Here is a 22,866-nt window from a genome sequence, read left to right as displayed (position 1 = left end):
GTTTGGGGAAAATCAGCAGGATGGATATAACCAAAACAGTCCGAAGGGAAGGAAACCAAAGTCGGAAAGTTCAGAGTTGTACAACAAAATGTCACAGAAAATGACAACTGGCCAACATTCCAGTAGCAGCCACACCCTGCTTCCCACAAAAATAACCACCCGTCATGAAAAACAAAAACGTAAGACTTATAAAATCACTGAAGTAAATAATCTAACTATTAACAAGAACCCTCAGATTATCTTTAAAAATATTCAACAAGAGATAGCTTAAAATAAACACATCTATTAAAATCACAGAGAGTTAAAGGATAAACAGAGTCACTGGGCAAACGCTAATTTTAAAAAAGCAGATGGCCATATTAATTTCAGATGAAGTAGAGTATACAATTCAGCTGACCTGAAATGTCTAGCGGAAAATATAAATTTCACAGATAAACCCCCCAAAGAAGTACACAATGTAAAGAGACTAATTAGTAGTGAAAGAAACTGAAAAATTAAAGGGAAGAAAAAGGCTCCAGAACCAGATGTTCTAATATGGACAAAAAGATGTAAAACCAACCAATTCATTTTATAAATCTAATATAATTCTAATATCTGAGAAAACTAGCTCCCGTTAAAAACAAATTGCTGAAATTAACTATGGACCAGCCCCATGTCTTTAATTTTAATACATATTACATAGGGTCCCTTATCTACTAGGCACTATGCTAAAACATAAGAAAAAATATGTTCTCTGTCTTCCTGGTACTTACAGTTTAGCCATTAAACAAGTAATTATTAGTGTGATGGGGTAGATATGTGAAAAATCACAACAAAATATTGACAAAAATTTTTAAAATAAACTAAAAGAATCATTCATAGTGACCACAGAGGAGGTTAATCCCAGGAATGCAAGTATAGTTTAATGTTAAGAAATTTATTTATGAAAATGACTATACTAACCAAAGGAATCTACAGATTCAATGCAATCCCTGTCAAATTACCAATGGCATTTTTCATAGAATTAGAACAGAAAAATTTACAATTTATACGGAAACACAAAAGACCCTGAATAGCCAAATCAATCTTGAGAAAGAAAAATGGAGCTGGAGGAATCAGGGTCCCTGACTTCAGACTATACTACAAAGCTACAGTAATCAAAACAGTATGGTATTGGCACAAAAACAGAAATATAGATTAGTGAACAGAATAAAAAGACCAGATATAAACCAATGCACCTATGGCCACCTAATCTATGACAAAGGAGGCAAGAATATACAGTGGAGAAAAGAGAGCCTCTTCAATATGTGGTGCTGGGAAAGCTGGACAGCTACATGTAAAAGAATGAAATTAGAACACTCCCTAAGGCCATGCACAACAATAAACTCAAAATGGATTAAAGACCTAAATGTAAGAACAGACACTATAAAACTCTTAGAGGAAAACATAGGCAGAAGAACACGCCTTGACATAAATCGCAGCAAGATCTTTTTTGATCCACCTCCTACAGTAAAGAAAATAAAAACAAAAATAAACAAATGGGACCTAATTAAACGTAAAAGCTGTTGCACAGAAAAGGAAACCATAAACAAAATGAAAAGACAACCCTCAGAATGGGAGAAAATATTTGCAAACAAAGCAACCGACAAAGGATTACTCTCCAAAATATACGAACAGCTCATGCAGCTCAATATCAAAAAAAACAAGCAACCCAATCAAAACATATGCAGAAGATCTAAGTAGACATTTCTCCAGAGAAGACATACAGATGGCCAAAAAGCACATGAAAAGATACTCAACATCACTAATTATTAGAGAAATGCAAATCAAAACTACAATGAGATATCACCACACACAGGCCAGAATGGCCATCATCAAAAAATCTACAAACAATAAATGCTGGAGAGGGTGTGGAGAAAAGGGAACCCCTCCTACACTGTTGGTGGGAATGTAAATTGGTACAGCCACTACGGAGAACGTTATGGATGTTCCTTAAAAAACTAAAAATAGAACTACCATATGACCCAGCAATCCCACTCCTGGGCATATACCTGGAGAAAACATTAATTCGAAAAGATACATGCACTCCAATGTTCATTGCAGCCCTATTTACAATAGCCAGGACATGGAAGCAACCTAAATGTCCATCAACAGAGGAACGGATAAAGAAGATGTGGTACATATATACAATGGAATATTAGTCAGCCATAAAAAAGAACAATATAATGCCATTTGCAGCCACATGGATGAAACTAGAGATTGTCATACTGAATGAAATAAGTCAGACAGAGAAAGACAAATATCATATGATATCGCTTATATGTGGACTCTAAAAAGGGGGTACAAATGAACTTATCTACAAAACAGAAATATAGTTACAGACATAGAAAACAAAGTGGATATATGTATATATATAACTGATTCACTTTGCTGTACACCTGAAAATAACACAGTATTGTAAATCAACTATACTCCAATAAAAATTTTAAAAAGTAAAATAAAATAAAGTTCTGGGGCATGGATTCAGGTACCTGAATCAATAAAAAAAGAAATTTATTTATATAATATAGTCATATATCAACATATCTAATATATATATACACACATGCTAATATATAGCTAGTGAAAAGTTTAATTATATTAAAAACAAATTTTTTAAAACTCTTAAAAAACAACAAAAAAAATAAGATCAGCTCAGAATTGCAGACCAGTGTAAACTGCGGCCTTAACCCTTATATGCCAATTCCTTGATGTATAAAAAAGTATTTTTTAAAAACCCAAAACAGTTTTGGAAAGCAAGAAGGGGAACATTCAGTGAACCAAAACTCATATGGAATCCCTTAAAGACAGAAAGTAGACTGGATCAGATGAAAAGAGGAACCACAGTCCAAAATACTCAGAGAAAATGACTGCTGAACAATGTGGTGGAGATTCTGGGGGTGTTCTAAGCTAAGAAGTAGGATGGATATAGGAGAGGGATCCGGGGCAACCAATAGTGTGATCTGAGTGGAGACAGTTATCACAGTAGGAACAGACAGGCAAAACCTGTCACTCCCCACTCACCCCTGTGCCCCAAACGCTGACCAGTAGAACAGCCCACCTGGAAATGCATCCTCCCTCCCTTATCATTACTGGGCTGCTTCAGTGAAAGAGACACCATTAGCAGACAGGCAAGATGAGTCCACAACCAAGAACTCCAAAACATTTGGGGACAACCAAAATCATCAAACTCAACAAGACCTAACACCAGAGGAAGAATTATTGTAACAAACAGGGAGAGACTTTAAAATAAGTATAATTTTTAAAAGCATAATTAATAATCCCAAAATGATCAGGCAAGATATTAGTCATTAAAAAGTAAAAGTTTATAAAGAAATTGTATCTTCGAAATATAATAGGATATTTGTGTTCTCAAAATGAGTCAAGTAATTCTAAAGCTCATCTAGAAGAATACCTAGATGATATTAGCCAAGAAATTTTGGAAAGGAAATAAATGCTCTTATGAGATAATAAAAAATTAAAACAGCAAGATAGTGGTATAAGAATTGATAATTAATCAGATAGAATAATAGCCCAGAAACAGACCTCGGTATGTATTAAACCTTACTACAACAACAAAAATAATGAAAGAACTGACTGTAAAAAAAAAAAAAAATCCACAAAATAGCTAAAATAATTCACAAATATTTAAATTATCAAAGGATAAAGACATCCCAAGCAAAAATGCAATCTAAGAAATAAAAGATAGTTTTGACTGTATTAAAAATACTACACAAAAATAAAAAGCAAACGATAAATCAGAAAAATATATCTGCAAAATATATGACAAAAAAGGGATTAGCCTCCAAATATAGAGAGCCCCTATGACTTAATTTTTAATTAGTATAGATATTGAGATACAAAGAAAGAAGATTCTTTGAATATTCACCATTTTAATGGTATTTATCTCTAAGTCGTAAAAGTAAAAATTTTACTTCCTTTATATTTTTTTGTATACCCCAAATTTTCTACAATGAACACAGTATTTTTATAATCAGAAATAAAAGTTATTTCCAAATCAGTAAAATGAAGATGAACATACAGGCAAAGACAATTCACAAAAGAAGAAACAGAAGGCCAGTTAAGACATGATAAAATGTGGACATCTCTAATCAAAACTACAAAATAAAATAGGATGCCATGTTTGTTTCTTAAATTGCCGAAGTTTAAAAAACAATTTTTTCTAAATGATACTACCAAGTGTTGGCAAGAATTCAATGAAACAGATACTCTCACATACTCTTGGTGGTGGAAACTAAACTGGTATAATCTTTCCAAAGAACGTGGCAATTTATACTGTAAGTATTAAAAATAACAAACTCTTATAATTTCTACTTACAGGAAATTACCCTCAGAAAATAATCATAGCAGCAAACAAGTATTTTCGAATTTTATTTTATTTTTTTATACAGCAGGTTCTTATTAGTTATCTATGTTATACATGTTAGTGCACATATGTCAATCCCAATCTCCCAATTCATCCCACCACCACCACCATCACCACCCCCGCTTTCCTCACTTAGTGTCCATCCGTTTGTTCTCTACATCTGTGTCTCTATTTCTGCCTTGCAAACTGGTTCATCTGTACCATTTTCCTAGATTCCACATACATGCGTTAATATACGATATTTGTTTTTCTCTTTCTGACTTACTTCACTCTGTATGACAGTTTCTAGGTCCATCCACGTCTCTACAAATGACCCAATTTTGTTCCTTTTTATGGCTGAGTAACATTCCATTATATATACATACTGCATCTTCTTTATCCATTCATCTGTTGATAGGCATTTAGGTTGCTTCCATGACCTGGCTATTATAAATAGTGCTGCAATGAACATTGGGGTGCACATGTCTTTTTGAATTATGGTTTTCTCAGGGTATATGCCAGTAGTGGGATTGCTGGGTCATATGGTAATTCTATTTTTAGTTTTTTAAGGAACCTCCATACTGTTCTCCATAGTGGCTGTATCAATTTACATTCCCACCAACAGTGCAAGAGGGTTCCCTTTTCTCCACACCCTCTCCAACATTTGCTGTTTGTAGACTTTCTGATGATGCCCATTCTAACAGGTGTGAGGTAATACCTCATTGTAGTTTTGATTTGCACTTCTCTAATAATTAGTGATGTTGAGCAGCTTTTCATGTGCCTCTTGGCCATCTGTATGCCTTCTTTGGAGAAATGTCTATTTAGGTCTTCTGCCCATTTTTTGATTGGGTTGTTCGTTTTTTTAATATTGAGCTGCATGAGCTATTTATATATTTTGGAGATTAATCCTTTGCCCGTTGATTCGTTTGCAAATATTTTCTGCCATTCTGGGGGTGGTCTTTTCGTCTTGTTTATAGTTTCCTTTGCTGTCCAAAAGCTTTTAAGTTTCATTAGATCCCATTTGTTCACTTTTTTTACTTCCATTACTCTAGGAGTGGATCAAAAAAGATCTTGCTGTGATTTATGTCAATGAGTGTTCTTCCTATGTTTTCCTCTGAGAGTTTTATAGTGTCCGTTCTTACATTTAGGTCTTTAATCCATTTTGAGTTTATTTTTGTGTATGGTGTTAGGGAGTGTTCTAATTTAATTCTTTTACATGTAGCTGCCCAGTTTTCCCAACACGACTTATTGAAGAGACTGTCTTTTCTCCACTGTATATCCTTGCCTCCTTTGTCAAAGATTAGTTGACCATAGGTGCATGGGTTTATCTCTGGGCTTTCTATCCTGTTCCATTAACCTATATTTCTGTTTTTGTGCCAGTACCATATTGTCTTGATTACTGTAGCTTTATAGTATAGTCTGGAGTCAGGGAGTCTGATTCTTCCAGCTCCGTTTTTTTCCCTCAAGATTGCTTTGGCTATTCAGGGTCTTTTTTGTCTCCATACAAATTTCAAGATTTTTTTGTTCTAGTTCTGTGAAATATGCCATTGGTAATTTGATAGGGATTGCATTGAATCTGTAGATTGCTTTGGGTAGTATAGTCATTTTCACAATATTGATTCTTCCAGTCCAAGAACATGGTATATCTCGCCATCTGTTTGTGTCATCTTTGATTTCTTTCATCAGTGTCTTATAGTTTTCTGAGTACAGGTCCTTTACCTCCTTAGATAGGTTTATTCCTAGGTATTTTATTCTTTTTGTTGCAATGGTGAGTGGGATTATTTCCTTCATTTCTCTTTCTGATCTTTCATTGTTAGTGTATAGGAATGCAAGAGATTTCTGTGCATTAATTTTGTATCCTGCAACTTTACCAAATTCATTGATTCGCTCTAGTAGTTTTCTGGTGGCATCTTTAGGATTCTCTATGTATAGTATCATGTCATCTGCAAACAGTGACAGTTTTACTTCTTCTTTTCCAATCTGGACTCCTTTTATTTCTTTTTCTTCTCTGATTGCCATGGCTAGGACTCCCAAAACTATGTTGAATAACAGTGGTGAGAGTGGACATCCTTGTCTTGTTCCTGATCTTAGAGGAAATACTTTAGGTTTTTCACCATTGAGTGTGATGTTTACTTTGGGTTTCTCGTATATGGCCTTTATTATGTTGAGGTAAATTGCCTCTATGCTCACTTTCTGGAGAGTTTTTATCATAAATTGGTGTTGAATTTTGTCAAAAGCTTTTTCTGCATCTATTGAGATGATCATATGGTTTTTATTCTTCAATTTATTAATGTGGTGTATCACATTGATTGATTTGCATATATTGAAGTATCTTTGCATCCCTGGGATAAATCCCACTTGATCATGGTATATGATCCTTTTAATGTGTTGTTGGATTCTGTTTACTAGTATTTTGTTGAGGATTTTTGCATCTATATTCATCAGTGATATCGGTCTGTAATTTTTTTTTTGTAGTATCTTTGTCTGGTTTTGGTATCAGAGTGATGGTTGCCTCACAGAATGAGTTTGGAAGCGTTCCTTCATCTGCAGTTTTTTGGAAGAGTTTGAGAAGGATGGGTGTTAGCTCCTCTCTAAATGTTTGATAGAATTCACCTGTGAAGCCATCTGGTCCTGGACTTTTGTTTGTTGGAAAAGTTTTAATCACAGTTTCAATTTCAGTGCTTGTGATTGGTCTGTTTATATTTTCTATTTCTTCCTGGTTCAGTCTTGGAAGGTTATAACTTTCTAAGAATTTGTCCATTTCTTCCAGGTTGTCCATTTTATTGGCATAGAGTTGCTTGTAGTAGTCTCTTAGGATGCTTTGTATTTCTTCCATGTCCGTTGTAACTTCTCCTTTTTCATTTCTAATTTTATTGATTTGAGTCTTCTCCCTCTTTTTCTTGATAGTTTGGCTGAAGGTTTATCAATTTTGTTTATCTCTCAAAGAACCAGCTTTTAGTTTTACTGATCTTTGCTATTGTTTTCTTTGTTTCTATTTCATTTATTTCTGCTCTGATCTTTATGGTTTCTTTCCTTCTGCTAACTTTGGGTCTTGTTTGTTCTTCTTTCTCTAGTTCCTTTAGGTGTAAAGTCAGATTGTTTATTTGAGATTTTTCTTGATTCTTGAGGTAGGATTGCATTGTTATAAACTTCCATCGTAGAACGGCTTTTGCTGCATCCCATAGGTTTTGGATTGTCATGTTTTCATTGCCATTTGTCTCTAGGTATTTTCTGATTTCCCCTTTGATTTCTTCAGTGATCTCTTGGTTATTTAGTAACATACTGTGTAGCCTCCATGTGTTTGTGTTTTTTATGTTTTTTTTCCCTGTAATTTATTTCTAATCTCATAGTGTTTTGGTCAGAAAAGATGCTTGATATGATTTCAATTTTCTTAAATTTACCAAGGCTTGATTTGTGACCCACAACATAATCTATCCTGGAGAATGTTCTGGGTGCACTTGAGAAGAAAGTGTAACCTGCTCTTTTTGGATGGAATGTCCTATAAATATCAATTAAATCTATCTGGTCTGTTGTGTCATTTAAAGCTTGTGTTTCCTTATTTATTTTCTGTTTGGATGATCTGTCCATTGGTGTAAGTGGGGTGTTAAAGTCCCCTACTATTATTGTGTTACTGTCGATTTCCCCTTTCATGGTTATTAGCATTTGCCTTATGTATTGAGGTGCTCATATGTTGGGTGCATAAACATTTAAAATTATTATATCTTTTTCTTGGATTGATCCCTTGATCATTATGCAGTGTCCTGCCTTGTCTTCTGTAACATTCTTTATATTGAAGTCTATTTTATCTGATATGAGTATTGCTACCCCAGCTTTCTTTTGATTTCCATTTGCATGGAATATCTTTTTCCATCCCCTCACTTTCAGTCTGTATGTGTCCCTAGGCCTGAATTGGGTCTCTTGTAGACAGCATATATATGGATCTTGTTTTTGTATCCATTCAGCAAGTCTGTGTCTTTTGGTTGGAGCATTTAATACATTCACATGTAAGGTAATTATCAATATGTAAGTTCCTATTACCATTTTCTTAATTTTTTGAGGTTTGTTTTTGTAGGTCCTTTTCTTCTCTTGTGTTTCCCACTCAGAGAAGTTCCTTTAGCATTTGTTGTAGAACTATTTTGGTGGTGCTGAATTCTCTTAGCTTTTGCTTGTCTGTAAAGCTTTTGATTTTTCCATCAAATCTGAATGAGATCCTTGCCGGGTAGAGTAATCTTGGTTGTAGGTTCTTCCCTTTCATCACTTTAAATATATCGTGCCGCTCCCTTCTGGCTTGTAGAGTTTCTGCTGAGAAATCAGCTGTTAACCATAGGTTAACATCCCTTGTATGTTATTTGTCGTTTTTCCCTTGTTGCTTTTAATAATTTTTCTTTGTCTTTAATTTTTTTCAGTTTGATTACTATGTGTCTTGGTGTGTTTCTCCTTGGGTTTATCCTGCCTGGGACTCTCTGCAATTCCTGAACTTGGGTGGCTATTTTCTTTCCCATATTAGAGAAGTTTTCAACTATGTCCTCAAATATTTTCTTGGGTCATTTCTCTCTCTCTTCTCCTTCTGGGACCCCTATAATGTGAATGTTGTTGAGTTTAATGTTGCCGCAGAGTTCTCTTACACTGTCTTCATTTCTTTTCATTGTTTTTTCTTTATTCTGTTCTGCTGCAGTGAAATCCACCATTCTGTCTTCCAGGTCACTTATCAGTTCTTCTGCCTCAGTTATTCTGCTATTAATTCCTTCTAGTGTATTTTTCATTTCAGTTACTGTATTGTTCATCCCTGTTTTTTTGTTCTTTAGTTCTTCTAGGTCATTGTTAAACATTTCTTGCATCTTCTCGATTTTTGCCTCCATTCTTTTTGCGAGGTCCTGGATCATCTTTACTATCGTTATTCTGAATTCTTTTTCTGGAAGGTTGCCTATCCCACTTCATTTAGTTGTTTTTCTGGGGTTTTATCATGTTCCTTTATCTGGTACGTGGTCCTCTGCCTTTTCATTTTCTCTGTCTTTCTGTGAACGTGGTTTTTTTTCCACAGGCTGCAGGACTGTAGTTCTTCTTGCTTCTGCTGTCTGCCCTTTGGTGGATCAGAGGCTATCATTCTTTAAGTACAGATCAATAATTTCCCCTCAATACATTATCTTGTATTTGCTCACACTGAGGCTCATTTGCCACTTCTCTACCCACATAATTTTTTTTTAATTTATTTATTTATTTATGGCTGTGTTGGGTCTTCATTTCTGTGTGAGGGCTTTCTCTAGTTGTGGCAAGCGGGGGCCACTCTTCATCGCGGTGCGCGGGGCTCTCACTATCACGGCCTCTCTTGTTGCGGAGCACAGGCTCCAGATGCGCAGGCTCAGTAATTGTGGCTCACAGGCCCAGTTGCTCTGCGGCATGTGGGATCTTCCCAGACTAGGGCTTGAACCCGTGTCCCCTGCATTGGCAGGCAGATTCTCAACCACTGCAGCACCAGGGAAGCCCCTACCCACATAATTTTGTGAGAGCCTTCTATAATTTATTCCCAAGTCTTGCTACTTTTAAAATATACCTTCTTTCTTTTAATAAGTGTAGGGGAATCATTGAATTACAAAGCTGGAAAAGACCACAGCCTCTTTATCAAATTCATCCTTCTCAGTTTTATAGTACAGCTTGGATGTATTAAAACACTTGTCTAAAGCAAATGCTCTCCACCTCGCTGCCTTTCTTGGCAGTCACCACGTTCCCCATGACTGAGACGATGAAAGGAAGGGGTTAGGGAGGGGAAGGGGAGCCAGTGCCATCCCCGCTGCTCCACAGGCTGAGGCAGCTCCTTCTTCTGCACCGGTCAGAGCGGTCAGTGCTCCCGGCGCTGGTCCCTGTAGTGCAGGCGGTAAGATTGGGCCGATTCTGAGGCCAGGGCTTCAGCAAACTCCTCAGCCTCAGCAGCAGCAGCGGTAGCAGCGGCAGTGACAGTGGTGGCAGCGGTGGCGGGCAGACACCAACAAGTATTTTCATCATACTCTTTAATAATAGTCAAAACCCAGAAATAACCTGAATATATCAATAAATAGGGAAATAACTATATAAATTATGGTACACAATTATGCAGTCTCCAAAAGACATCCTTTTGAAAAATGACTTAATTGTGGGGTAACTGCACCCAAGATAATTTTAAATGAAAACAGCAAGACATAAAATTCTATCTACAGTGAGAATTTTAAATGGTGCAGCTGCTGTGAAAACAGTATGGTGGTTCCTCAAATAATTGAAAATAGAATTAGCCAGCAAAATATAACCCAGCAATTTCATTTCTGGATATACACCCAAAAGAACAGAAAGCAGGGTCTTGAAGAGACATGTGTACACCCATGTTCAAAGCAGTATTATTCACAATAGCCAAAAGGTGGAAGCAACCCAAGTGTCCATCAACAGATGAATGCATCATCAAGATGTGATATACCCATACAATGAAATATTATTCAGCCTTAAAGAGGAAGGTTATTCCGACACAAGTTACAGCATGGATGTACCTTGAGGACATAATGCTGACAGAGATAAAACATTCACAAAAAGACAAATGCTGTCTGATTTCCACACAGATGTGGTACCTGCAGCTGTCAAATTCATAGATAGAAAATAGAATGGTGGTTGCCAGGGGCTGAGGAGAGAGAAGAATGGAGAGTTATTTAATGGGTACAGAATTTCAGTTTTGCAAGATGAAGAGAAGTGTACAGTTAATAATGGTCAAGATCACAAATTTTATGTGTATCCTACCACACTTTTTTAAATGGGGGGAGAAAACTAAGCATGAACCCACTTTTGAAAGACATTGATATGTAAGAGAAAAAAAATTATCACCTCCCTCAATCACCTCCACTACCACAATTTTCTAAGGAGACTGATGGTATGAGCGCAAAAGCTTAAAAGTTATCTGAATAATAAATAATAAAATAGTATCTTCCATAAGATAGTAGAAGTCTAGGAAAGAGGTAGGTGGAAGAAGGCAGGATCTAGTAAGATGGGAGCCCACAAAAGGGAGAGGAGGATTAAAAGGAAAACAAAAACTCCATTGCCAAAGAAAATTTACAATACGTTAGAAATGGCTTATAAATACTTTTGTGCAAGTGGATTCTTCTGGGGAAGCTCAGAGATGAGGCTGAGTGGCAGCTGACACCTGGGTTATATAAGAAATGTCTAGGAAAAAAGACTGGAAGGATACCCCCTAACTGTCAGTGATGGTTATTTTTGGATAACAGGATTCCTGGTGATTTTTTTTTTCCTTTTCACATGTATTCATTTATGTATTTTCTAAACTTTCTACAACCAGCATGTGGGGATTTATTTTTCAATGGTTGTTTTGGAGTGCAGTAAAAAAAACAGGGGAGGGGTGATGGGCATGAAAGAAAGGTAAACAAGAGACACTGCCTTGTGAAAGACAAATCTACAGGATTTAGGAGCAGGGCCACTGAGGAACTTTATCCTTTTGCAGTTCATTCATTTGCTGATTCGCTGATCTAACACACATTTATCGATATCCAAAGGAAACTAAAATGAAGAAGACCCAGTCCTTGCCCTCAAGTAGCCGTGAATCTAACAGACTCATAGTCAGCTCACCATAAAGCCACGTGAGAAGCACTGCAAGAATGCTTCGTACTAAGCATACACTATAAGAAGAACTAGAAATCTTGTCAAAGTACCAACTAGAATCTAAGATGGAAAAATACTTTGAATTAGTATAAACCAGCAGATGCAAGATATTGTCGTAACTATCTGAATTATTCCACTGAGGAACAAAACCCCCATAAAACCATGGAAAATATATCAAGGAAGATGTCCCACTGAGCAAATTGTTCAAACAGTGCACGTTTGGGCAGCAAACATTTTGATAAGCATTTTTGAATGAAATCTTTCAAAAATAATGTGCTTTCTTTGCATCCTGAAACAGCATCAGCGGAACAAAATCGAATGCTTTCCTGATGACTCAGTGTCATCACCCAAAGAATCAAGTATTATGCTGCCTGTGACCCAGCTCTCACATGCTCTCAAGAGCTATTGGTTTCTCTAGGATTATTTCCCCCAGACTGGGTCCAGATTTCTAGGTTTTTCTCATTCTTGTATGTGTTTTTGGCAGCTTTTTATAAGCTTTATCTTAAATACATTGAATTTTAGAGCTGGAAGGGAACTCAGAGATTAACCAATTCAACCCACTCATCTCAGAGGAGGAAGCCGTTTCCTCCTTCACTCTGAAGTTCTGCCTCTAACTTAATGCCATTTTAATGCTCCTGCCGTGATGAACTCCTCTCCATTTTCCGATTTTCTGCCTCTAATCTGACAACTGGGAAACCAGATAAGCAATCTTGTCAGAACTACACCAAAAATAACAATAATTGAAATGGAAAAAAAATATTCTAAGAATACAAAGTATGACTTTTAACGTTGTTCTCTTGGGCCATACGTTGTGGGAACATGGAAGCCTCTTTTCCAAACTTCAGGTTTTGCAAATCTGTTTGCAATAAGAAACTGAAGGTTTCCAGGACTGTCACATGAAGAATGCTCATCCTCTGAGAAGGAGGACTTCTTCCCCTTATGAACTGTGTGATCTTGAGTAATCACACATGTAATCATGTAATTCTCAGCCTCGGTTTGGTCACGTGTATAAAGGGAACAAAGTCTACCTGGATAATAATTAACGGATTACATCAAGTCATGTGCTTTAATGAGTGCTGAAAAAACGGGAGTTGCGACTGCTGCTTCTCTCTGCTTTTCCTCAAGCAGCACAAGAAGGCGTGTTTGCAGATGCTCTGTAGTATCTTCATTTTACTTATCTCCTTCAGGACTGGATGCAATCCTGCTCAAAGCAAAATGGGTTCTCCCTAGGGCTTCTCAATGTAGATACCATTAGAATCATCTGGGCGCTTTTAAAATGCTTGCTGCCTAAGCCCCGCCTGCAGATATTCTGATTTGACTGGCCTGGGTTGGGACCCAGGTGCAGACACTTTTTAAAGGGTCTCCAGATGATTCTCATAGGAGCCCAGGTTGTGAGTTAATACTCGAGAGAAAGACCTCGAGTCGTGCTGAGCCTCCATGCCTGTCTGCGTCGGATCAGAACCCCTAAAAGCCCCCTGTCCACTGGCCAGACTCTGGGTTGGTTTCTTCTTGGTGCTTCCACACTGATAACTTTGAGACCCTCCCCTGACTCAACTCCTCTTTCCCTCAAATTCCATGACAATGTCTGGTGTAAGTCTGATCTCATACCAGGTATATACACTGGTATGACTGTACCACTTGTTAATATAATACTTCCATTCTAGCTGGCAAACAGCTACTGCCCCACGCTCTCTGAGTGGCCCCCACTATCTCCATCATCCAGCCCTAAGACCCACATCCACTGTGATTGGTCAGTGGTCATAGTTAAATATCTTGAATATCATCCCTGGTGTTCATGACCTAGGACTTTGCCCCAGAGCAATGAAATTTAGAGGGTGAAAACACTGTGAGTCATGATTTGTAAAGATTATGAGTGGGACCCTTTGCATAGACAGCCATGCAGCTTACAGCCTAATTTTATTCAGGTCTTTGTTCAAATGTCCAAATTCTGGAGAAAATGTGTCCCAGACCATTCACTCTAAAAAGGCACTTCTCTACTCACCTCACCATGTTTTAATTTGCTGCAAAGCACAAATTACTTACTATTACACTTTTTAGTTTATGTGTTATTTGAGTCCCTCCACTAGATCCAAGGTTCTGTGAGAACGAGGATTTGGTCTGGTTTGTTTGCTCTCTATTCCCAATGTGTTGAACAGAATCCATTCCATAGTAAGTGCTAATCAATATTTGCCAGCAATAAATGAATAAAATAATTCACATACTACCAAGAAAATATATGGATGAAAGAAAGTATCTGCAAATCATATATCTGATAAAGGACTTGTGTCCAGAATATATAAAGAACTCCTACAATTCAATAATAAAACCACAAACAATTCAACTAAAAAGGGGGGGTGGAGTTTTGAATAGACATCTCACCAAAGAAAATACACGATTGGCTAATAAATTGCTCAAAATCAGGAATGGATAGGAAAATTCAAATTTAATGACAACGAAATTCCACTATACACCCACTAAAGTGGCTATAAGCAAAAAAGATGTGTGAACATAAAGAAACTGGACTCCCATACATCGCTTTTGGGAATGTACAACCAATTTGGAAAATAGTTCGATAGTTTCTTAGAAAGTTAAACATATTCTTACTAGTAATTCCACTCATAGTTATCTGCCCAAGAAAAATAAAAACAATGTCCACACGAGGACTTAGAACTATTTATAATAGCCAAAAAAGTAGAAACATTCCAGATGTCCTTCAGTTGCTGAGTGGATAAACAAAACACAGTATATACATACAGTAGAATACTATTCTGCAAATATATGTGTGTGTGTGTGTGTGTGTGTGTGTATAAAACGAATGATCTACTGATACATACTACAGTATGGATGAACCTCAAAAATATTATGCCAACTGAAAGAAGCAAGACACAAAAGACCACATATTGTATGATTCTATTTACACGAAATTTCAAAAAAAAAATGGCAAATCTATGGATACTGAAAGCAGAAAACTGGTTGCCTAGGAATGGTAAATGGGAAATAAGGGCACAGGGAATTTGGGGATGTATTGAAAATTTTCCAGAACTGGATCAAGGTGATATATACACAACTCCATAAATTCACTCAAAATCACTGATCTGTGTACTTTACACGTAAATTTTATGGTATGTAAATTACCCTCACTAAAGCTGTTAAACAACAATGAAAAGATGAAATAAAAACCACTATGGAAACACGTGTTCATTGCACTCCCTCTCAGAAAATCTCTCCTACTCCTTTTTCACTGATACTGCTTCTTTATCCACCATGGCAAGCAGACATGTCTAGGGCTGGGAACCAAGTCAAGAGGGATCTGCTGGGTTTGGGACATTGTCTTTGAACAGCATACCCCATTCCCCCATAACTTCTCCCAAACAGCCAATGATTTGTGGATAATTTGGAGTCACAACCCCAAATTGCCCCATGAAGGCTTAACCTGATATATGGTTTCTACTTCTGTGGCCTACCTGCTTTCGAACTGTCCTCGTGGTTCCCAAGCTCACTTTTGTCCTGGACACTAGCTTTGGTTCAGCCTTATTCTTCAGTGTATAAACCTGAAACAAAACCCCTCAATTCCATCCTAGATCCTGCGCAAAGAACCTCATTTAGACTGGCACCAGCTAGCTTCCCACTAGTTCTGGGAAGGAATAGAGTTCAGGCAGTATCTCACAATCTAAAAGGTATATCCCAGGGATTCCTATCCTCCTTCAAGAATGAGGACCCCTTTTAAATGTCAAAACATTTTTCAAGCCCACACTTAGTAGTAATTGTACTTTTAGTATCGGTTGTCTGAAAAAATACAGAATGACGAAAAGCTATGATAGCTTAAATGCTCTTAACTAAATTTGCATTTTATTAATCATAACTACATCTATATTTATCAGGAAGGAAAATCTCCTATTTTGAAAAAGGGGGAAACACTTACTAAAGCTGCTTCTGTGTTCTGAGAAAGTGAAAAATTCACCTCTGGGGGAAAAAGTCATTCTGTTGCTTAGGATGACACGGCCCCTAGGTCGTGAAAGGGAAGGTTCTAGGCTAATCTGATGAGAGAGAAAGGGGCTGAAGGGAAACAAATTGTTCTACATAATAAAATAATACAGATCTTTTAAGTTGTTCCCAGGCAGCTTAAGAGAGTAACGGCTTTTAGGTTTTGTTTTTGTTGTTGGAGGGTGTGGGCAAAGAGGGAAGGAAGGACCCCAACACACTGAAAGAGATGTTGGGGGGAAAAGAGTTGATGAGAAGAGGAATTGAACATGAATTCAGACCATTATTATTTGGAGCAAGGACCTGGAGGCTCTTAGAATGACCCAACCCACAAAAGGGGGATATCCACTATAGGAAATGTGGTTTCTGATCATTTTCTTGAGTTATTTCTTTAGAATCATAAGAACTACAAGTGACTTTTACAGATACCGGGAGAAGATCCCAAGCATCTGAACTAGTACATACAAGGATTAAAACATCAACACAGACCCCACAGTTCTGCCAAGTCTGTTGTTTCAAAGGACAGTTGTAACACCCTAATACTACAGTAAAAGCAACAATCTCCACAACTTACAAAAAAAGCACTCTTGCATATACATTTTTATTTTTACCACCAAAATACCCTAGGAGAAAGGTATTACCAACCCAACTTCACAATGGGGAAACTGAGGCTCAAAGAGAGTGAAATGATACCTTACAGTTAATAAGGAAGTCACAGAATGAGAACTAAAAGCAGGGCCTTTCCATTCTGAAAGCAGTGCTCTTTCTACATCAACACAGGTATGGGAAAGGAACAAGAAAAAAAAGGGCATCAATACAATTTTAATTAATTTTATCAGATTTCAATAGCCAACAGAGAACACCTGAGAGGTCAAAGAATGAAGCACTGCTCTAGACAGATTAGGTGCTACTGCTGACTTTAAACCATTTCCCACTCAACAATATGAATATTCATTCATTCAATAATTCAACAGACTTTTATTTATTGACTGTTTATCTTGTGCTAGTGCATTGACAAAAGCCAAGTTTCAGTCATTACAATTGAATACCGTTCAATAATTGTTATCAATAAACAGTGTAATGATATTCTTCCCTTGATGGTAAGAACCTGATTCACTGCCATATTGGTTTGTGGATGTTATTAAGCTGATGAAAATCCTGCCTTTCCTAAAGAACAAAAAGCATTTACCCTGAAAGACATTAATAACACTCACACACAAACCATCTGCCTACATTGCTTTTAAATCTGTAACCAGATAAACACTTATTATAAAGCTTATTCATGAATTTTGTTATTCTAGAGCACCCAAGGTAAGGCAAAAGTCATAGCTGAGAAGTTGCCCAAGTACAGTTGAGCAATGACATGGGCCAAAGTCATCACAGGAAGATGTGACCCAGAAAAGTTGCTCTACAAAAAAGGGAAATAAATGAACAACTTCCTCAACTTATGTTGTGCCAGTCACTGTCTTTCGTCACTGGAGTCACTGGACAAGTCAGTCCAGTGTGCCTTCCAAGTTCTGGTTCTGCCACTTAGTCAGTTGCTTCAACAGGTACTCACTTTCTCTGTGCTTCAGTTTTCTCTTTATAGAATGTAAAGGTTGGACTACATAATCTCTAGAATTCTCTATCAATCAGGGTCTCAGCAAGAAATAGACTCAAATTAGGATAATTCAAGGAGACTATTCACGGAGGTATGGGCAGGAGGTAGGGAAACTACAAAGGACAGGGCAGCCACAGAAGAATAATCACCATCCAAGGTCCAAAGGGAGGAGGGAAGGAGGCAGTTACAGGATCCAAAAGGAAGGAGTCATGTAGCAAGGGCCACCTTGAGAGGAGCAGCGACTTCCCATCAAGGGGCCCAGTCAGGGCAAGGTGATCACCTTGCAGGAAGGGCTCGATCTCCCTTTGATATCCTTCCCTGGACTTGCCATTGGCTGAACTCAACCAGAAGCCAAAGAACATATCAGTTTCCCAGGGAAGAGAACACAGTGGAGAAGGGTAGAGGGTAAGACCTGGAGATGGGAACTAGCACAGGTCCCTTCCAGTTTTAACACTCACTGATTCTGTTTGTCTGTTAATTTGACCACTGACATGCCAAACCTGGAACTTCTGGCCAGTTAGGAATGGGTATGGGGCAACATACACACCAAGGTCGGCCCCTATGCGATCACTGTACAGAATATTTCAAGGTGCTGATATCATGCTCCTAGGTGAACCTCCAAGGTCTAGATATGTTATCTGATTTTCATCTTTAAAAGAGGATACATGACCTAAAAGGAATAGACCATATTTTCTATCCACTTCTCTGTGAAGCCTAAGAGTTAAGATGCCAGCGCTGAAATCAGACACACCCAAGTTTGATTCCAGGTTCTGACTCTGGATAACCTGATTAAACTCTCTAAGCCTCTCCTCGTTTGTAAAATGGAGATAATAGAACCTACCGCGTGGGGCTGTTGGGAAGATTCAAAGAGACGGTCAGCATGTAGCCCAGAGTCTGACTGATACAAGGCAACATTTAATCCTTCACTGGGCATTTATCCAACAAAAATTTCTTGGGGAGTTGTTAATGACTATTACCTGAGTTACCTTCCTCTTCCTTCATACTGACTCTGAAGGACTCCTTCCTATGACTGACTTTCTAGGGTTCCCAAAATGCCAATAATGAATCACAGATTTTTACCGAAGCTACACATTGAACGAATTTGTTTGAAGAGTTATCACCTTAGACAAGATGAAATTAATAGCTTTCAGTGGAAAAATTGTTCATTTTGAAAATATAAATCTTCCACATTGAAAATAAAATCAAATCCAAAGAAAATATAAATCAGTCATCACGTAATGCCATTTGAAAACTATAATTTAGAAAAAGGAAACTTGGATTCCACCAAAAGGATTTATTCCGGCAGTGTCTTTTATGACTATATAATCCTATTTTTAAAAAACTTGGGGGACTTTATTATCTATAGATACCCAAAGATAGGATAAGGATGGGTAAAAGACCACCATAACTATAAAAGAGAATGTGAAAATACAAAATGTCACGAGTATAGCAAACATCAGGTTTTGGATACCTAGCTGGGGAGAGGGGAAGAAATAAGTGAAGAGACTGTTGGTGACACAGAAGCCAAGATCCAAAGACCTCACAACTGAGCTGCACATTCTCATCTGGCCCGTCCACATTTCCAGAGTGCGTTCTTGGTCCAGGCACTGGGATAGGCCTTAGGTGAGCAAATCCTATTAGTCCTCCAGACACCACTGCTGCTTTTGGAGTATCCAAGGTCTACTGGGAAGGTAGACTTATAAACAGCCATCCAGAGAACATTATGGACATTGTGCTATAACACAAACAAATCAACATGGGAACATAAATTCAGGGGAAAGGAGGGTCAAAACACCAAAGGCTTGCTGTCAGTTAGCCTTTGCTGTGTAAAAACTAATCTAAAACCATGTGGTTTAAACACCAGCCATTTATTCAGCTCCCTATTTGGCGGGTTAGGGGGGCCGTTCTGGGCCAGGCAACTTCAGTCCATCTCGAGTGGGTTTTCTTATGTCTGTGGTCAGGTGGCAGACCTGCTGGTGCCTGAGTAGTTTAGGATGGCTTCATTCACCTGACTGGTAACTGGCAGCCAGGGAAATCGGAGGACTAAGCCCTGGGTCTCTCGTCATCCAGCCTGGGCTTCCTCACATGATAGCAGTCACAGGGTTCCCAAAAGCAGCAAAAGAAGGCAAATTCCAAGTCTCTGCCTACATCATGTTTGCTAAAGTCCCATCAGCCAAAGCAAGTTAGAAGGCCACACCAAGAGTCAATATGGGAAGGGCTGTAAAGTCACACTTGAAAGGCATAACAGACATGGGAAGAATTGGGAGCCATTTCTATAATCTAGCACAAGGCTACACACAAATGATATCTGAGGGGAATGTAACAGTCTCCTAGGAATTTACCAGGGTAGGAGCTATTCCCTGGAAGAAGAATCAAGACAGGAACCAGCATGTAAATGGAAAAATGCCTCGGACTCACCAAAGATGGAGCAATGAGAGGTTCTGGAAGCAAGGTTAGATTTCATCACATGATTTCTTTTTGTACAAGTATATTTGAAATATCTGTGGCTGTAGTGCATCCCATCACACTGTCTCCAGTGTCTAGTCTTGCCCCTGGGGCTTGGAAGCTAACCCAATAAGGCTGCTGGGGACGCTCATATAATATGCTCTGCAGGTAAAAACCCTATTATACTGACCATCCTTACACGGAGACCTTGATGACAGGACATCCTGGAAATGAAATCCACAGCATCTTCATAAGTCATGAGAAGCAGAACTGTGCCTTCAAAGATACAGAAAAAAGGCTCTGGCAGCTATGATGAGGTACCCACTCAAGGGAGTAAGGAAACAAGACCCACCGAAGCAGAACTGTGTCATAAATGGTGTGGCTTCTATGTCCCTCTTTCATTTTCCCTTCCTGTTTCATACTCAAGACACAATTAAATAGTCAATTGTTGCCAGTTTCATTCATTCATTCATTCATTCATTCGTTCACTTCTCCAGCCAATATTTATTGAGACTTTCCACACACCAACAGAAGCTGGGAGCAAACAGAGATGAATAAGATGTCTCTGTCCCCACAAACCTCAGCACTTGGTGTGTGGGGGACAGAGAAATATAATCAACTACATTTCAGCCTGATGGTAATAGAGAAGGAAGCTCAGAGTGGTCAGGGAGAGCCTGGGAGGAACACCTAAGCCAGACCAAGGTGTCAGGGACAGCCTCCTGGAGACCATGACACTTGCTGTGTCATGAAGAATGCTTGGGAAATAGGCAGAAAAGAGGAGGGCATTCTAGGCAGAGGAAACAGAATGTACTGGGACATGGAAGCAAAGGACGACATGGTATATGCAGGAAAACAGAAGCAGCCCCTATACTTCCTGTGACACATAGGAAGTACACAGAGGAAAGGGCAAGAGTAAGAGACAGCCAGGATGTTATCTGAGGAGTGATGGTGTACCACAAACCCTCCCCTCCCCATTCTCCACAACATTATACGAGGTACCAATCATTTATCCTTCCCGACTGACCCACTGAGCGCACCTCAGCATGAATGAACTCAAGTCCCTGATGTGCCTCAAGCAGCATCTGAAGTAAATCATGGAACTGACCTTGGTCCCTATTTCTGGCATCATTGGACAGGTAGGGTGGTGTGCAGCCAGGCTGGCATTCCCTGAAGCCTCATCAAGACCCCATATAGACTTTTCCTAAAGGCAAACTTGATTTATTGATACTTTTTCCTTTTAGGATGAAAGAAGAAAAGACTCAGAAAGGGCATCAGTGAACCTTCCCGTTCAAACAACTCTCCAGTCCCAGAGAGCTGCCCTGACTAGCTGGTAGAACTCAATTCCCTGGCACAGCTATTATTAATATTAATATTAGTAATAATAACAATGCTCTCAATCAGTGGTTGTTTTATATGAGTCAGGCCCTTGGCTAAACTCCTCATGTATATAACCTCATTTATTCCTCCTATTAACTTCATGGAGATATTTCTATCATGCATGAGGAACGAGGTTTAGAAATAAGGTACAGTGACTTATGCAAGGTCACAGTTAGGAGTCACAGAAACAGAATCTGTATCCTGTCCCCTGGCTTCTGTCTTAACAGAGCTTTCTGTGCCCTTCCCCAATCCTATGGGAATCCTGGTCTAAACAGCCCCGATCCCTGACCTTTCCACACCAAGCTCCCCTACTCTACTCCCAAGTTTACCAGACTCATTTATTCATTCAGGGATATTTTTGCATCCCCACTAGTGTACATGAGCCTGAAGAAGGTGAATCAGACACAGTCTTGAGCCTAAAGTGTTTCTATTCTAGTAGGATATTCCTTAATCCATTGATCCATTCATTCAACAAATATGATTCAGCGCCTACTGGGTGCCAGGAGCTCTGCAAATGCTAGGAAAATCGAAGTCAAAGTTCTTGCCCATTCTAATGGAATTTAAGACAGGCATATAAATAATTATCACGAAGGTACACGCAGCAGATACAGGGTTGGAATGCAGGTTTCCCGACTCCCAGGTGAGTAGCTAAGCTTCTTGAAAGAGCTGTTTCTAGTCAATGCCTCTCCTTCCTTCCTCCCAATCTCTCCTCACCTCGCTCCACCGGGGCTTCCATGCCACTGTTTCACTGAAACCTCTTCTCAAGATCACCAGTGACTTCAAGGTCACCCAATTGATTGGCCATTTTTCTAGCTTTATCTTACAACATCGTTTGACACAGTTGATATTCTATCCTTGTCAAAACATTTCTCTTAATTTCCGTGATAGCACTCTCCAGGTGTTCCTATTTCACTGCCCATCCCTTTTTAAACTTTGCTGGCTCTTCCTCTTCTCTTGACCTCTAAATATTTTATCTTGCTAAGGAGGGGTAGCTGGACCCCACCCTATGGCTTTAAATATCATTTCCAATGACGCCCAAATTTGTATCTCCAGTCCTGACTTCTCTCTGGAATCCTAGACTCTTATATCCAAATGTCTAATGATATCAAACTTACCATTCAAAACAGAACTCTTGGAAATGCAAATCAAAACAACAATAAGGCATCACCTCACACCAGTCAGAATGGCCACCATTTTTTTTTTTAAAGACGCATTTATTCAGCGTCATGATTAGACTATTACATTTAGCAATCAACAGCATGGGTGCAAAAAAAAAAAAAAATCTACATTAAAACCTTTTGTTGGGGGGCTTCCCTGGTGGCGCAGTGGTTGAGAATCTGCCTGCCAATGCAGGGGACACGGGTTCGAGCCCTGGTCTGGGAAGGTCCCACATGCCGCAGAGCAACTGGGCCCGTGAGCCACAATTGCTGAGCCTGCGCGTCTGGAGCCT

The 22,866-nt window shown here is 38.6% G+C and overlaps 1 protein-coding gene and 1 pseudogene across 12 annotated transcripts in view; both read right to left on the bottom strand.

Annotated features, from left to right (window-relative positions):
• HTR7 (5-hydroxytryptamine receptor 7) overlaps positions 1 to 22,866 on the bottom strand; it is a 680,316-nt gene that overhangs the window by 634,513 nt on the left and 22,937 nt on the right. The window lies entirely within an intron of this gene.
• LOC309642336 (heterogeneous nuclear ribonucleoprotein A1 pseudogene) overlaps positions 1 to 22,866 on the bottom strand; it is a 178,652-nt pseudogene that overhangs the window by 153,150 nt on the left and 2,636 nt on the right. The window contains exon 2 of the transcript XR_014268605.1: positions 1,535 to 22,711. The product of XR_014268605.1 is annotated as a heterogeneous nuclear ribonucleoprotein A1 pseudogene (transcript). The remainder of the gene's footprint in view (positions 1 to 1,534; positions 22,712 to 22,866) is intronic.

This window comes from Balaenoptera physalus (assembly GCF_965194825.1).
Source record: "Balaenoptera physalus genome assembly, chromosome: 14".
NCBI lineage: Eukaryota > Metazoa > Chordata > Mammalia > Artiodactyla > Balaenopteridae > Balaenoptera > Balaenoptera physalus.
This window is presented reverse-complemented; position numbering and strand designations above follow the sequence as displayed.